This window comes from Schistocerca serialis, unplaced genomic scaffold (genome assembly GCF_023864345.2).
Source record: "Schistocerca serialis cubense isolate TAMUIC-IGC-003099 unplaced genomic scaffold, iqSchSeri2.2 HiC_scaffold_213, whole genome shotgun sequence".
Taxonomy (NCBI): domain Eukaryota; kingdom Metazoa; phylum Arthropoda; class Insecta; order Orthoptera; family Acrididae; genus Schistocerca; species Schistocerca serialis.
This window is the reverse complement of record NW_026047777.1, coordinates 12501-15000: the sequence shown is the minus strand read 5'-3', so window position 1 is coordinate 15000 and position 2500 is coordinate 12501. Positions and strand designations below refer to the sequence as shown.

General features: G+C 60.3%; 1 pseudogene; it reads left to right on the top strand.

Annotated features, from left to right (window-relative positions):
- The window catches only part of LOC126444010 (large subunit ribosomal RNA), a 6672-nt pseudogene that overhangs the window by 963 nt on the left and 3209 nt on the right, over positions 1–2500 (top strand).

Below are 2500 nucleotides of genomic sequence, written 5' to 3'. Positions count from 1 at the left end.
TCATTGGGCTGTACGAAACCTAAAGGCGTAATGAAAGTGAAGGTCTCGCCTTGCGCGGGCCGAGGGAGGATGGGGCTTCCCCGCCCTTCACGGGGCGGCGGCCTCCGCACTCCCGGGGCGTCTCGTCCTCATTGCGAGGTGAGGCGCACCTAGAGCGTACACGTTGGGACCCGAAAGATGGTGAACTATGCCTGGCCAGGACGAAGTCAGGGGAAACCCTGATGGAGGTCCGTAGCGATTCTGACGTGCAAATCGATCGTCGGAGCTGGGTATAGGGGCGAAAGACTAATCGAACCATCTAGTAGCTGGTTCCCTCCGAAGTTTCCCTCAGGATAGCTGGTGCTCGTACGAGTCTCATCCGGTAAAGCGAATGATTAGAGGCCTTGGGGCCGAAACGACCTCAACCTATTCTCAAACTTTAAATGGGTGAGATCTCCGGCTTGCTTGATATGCTGAAGCCGCGAGCAAACGACTCGGATCGGAGTGCCAAGTGGGCCACTTTTGGTAAGCAGAACTGGCGCTGTGGGATGAACCAAACGCCGAGTTAAGGCGCCCGAATCGACGCTCATGGGAAACCATGAAAGGCGTTGGTTGCTTAAGACAGCAGGACGGTGGCCATGGAAGTCGGAATCCGCTAAGGAGTGTGTAACAACTCACCTGCCGAAGCAACTAGCCCTGAAAATGGATGGCGCTGAAGCGTCGTGCCTATACTCGGCCGTCAGTCTGGCAGTCATGGCCGGTCCTTGCGGCCGGCCGCGAAGCCCTGACGAGTAGGAGGGTCGCGGCGGTGGGCGCAGAAGGGTCTGGGCGTGAGCCTGCCTGGAGCCGCCGTCGGTGCAGATCTTGGTGGTAGTAGCAAATACTCCAGCGAGGCCCTGGAGGGCTGACGCGGAGAAGGGTTTCGTGTGAACAGCCGTTGCACACGAGTCAGTCGATCCTAAGCCCTAGGAGAAATCCGATGTTGATGGGGGCCGTCATAGCATGATGCACTTTGTGCTGGCCCCCGTTGGGCGAAAGGGAATCCGGTTCCTATTCCGGAACCCGGCAGCGGAACCGATACAAGTCGGGCCCCTCTTTTAGAGATGCTCGTCGGGGTAACCCAAAAGGACCCGGAGACGCCGTCGGGAGATCGGGGAAGAGTTTTCTTTTCTGCATGAGCGTTCGAGTTCCCTGGAATCCTCTAGCAGGGAGATAGGGTTTGGAACGCGAAGAGCACCGCAGTTGCGGCGGTGTCCCGATCTTCCCCTCGGACCTTGAAAATCCGGGAGAGGGCCACGTGGAGGTGTCGCGCCGGTTCGTACCCATATCCGCAGCAGGTCTCCAAGGTGAAGAGCCTCTAGTCGATAGAATAATGTAGGTAAGGGAAGTCGGCAAATTGGATCCGTAACTTCGGGATAAGGATTGGCTCTGAGGATCGGGGCGTGTCGGGCTTGGTCGGGAAGTGGGTCAGCGCTAACGTGCCGGGCCTGGGCGAGGTGAGTGCCGTAGGGGTGCCGGTAAGTGCGGGCGTTTAGCGCGGGCGTGGTCTGCTCTCGCCGTTGGTTGGCCTCGTGCTGGCCGGCGGTGCAGGATGCGCGCGCCTGCGCGGCGTTCGCGCCCCGGTGCTTCAACCTGCGTGCAGGATCCGAGCTCGGTCCCGTGCCTTGGCCTCCCACGGATCTTCCTTGCTGCGAGGCCGCGTCCGCCTTAGCGTGCTCCTCCGGGGGCGCGCGGGTGCGCGGATTCTCTTCGGCCGCCATTCAACGATCAACTCAGAACTGGCACGGACTGGGGGAATCCGACTGTCTAATTAAAACAAAGCATTGCGATGGCCCTAGCGGGTGTTGACGCAATGTGATTTCTGCCCAGTGCTCTGAATGTCAACGTGAAGAAATTCAAGCAAGCGCGGGTAAACGGCGGGAGTAACTATGACTCGCTCTCGAGTGCATATGGGGGCCGGTCACACGTGAGGAGGTCGCCGCCGCGTTGCCGCCCAGGGGATCAGCAGCCGGGCCGGACGGCCTTACCCCAGCGGAGTTGCGGCGCCTGCCGCACGAAGTCCTGGTGAAAGTGATGAATCTCTTCCTTCTGGCCCGCGCCCTTCCGGAACGCCTGCTTCGCGCGCGGACGTCCCTTCTCCCGAAAACGGCTGCACCAACATCCCCCGCTGACTTTCGCCCCATTACGGTCTGCTCGGTGTTGGCGCGGACCTTTCACAAGGTTCTCGCGTCACGCCTGATGCGCGCTTGTGCTGTGGACGAACGTCAGCGGGCATTCATCCCTCGGGATGGGATGTTGGAAAATACCTTCATCTTGGACACTGCTCTCACCGACGCAGTTCGCTCCTGCCGCTCTGTCTTTGTGGCATCGATCGACGTATCTAAGGCATTCGATTCGGTAGATCATGCTGCCCTTCGCCCCGTGCTGAAGGCGCATGGCCTGCCGGATTGCTTTGTCGAGTATGTCGAGCGGTGCTACGAGGGCAGCACGACAGTGATAGCGGACGGCGCCGGCGTGGGCG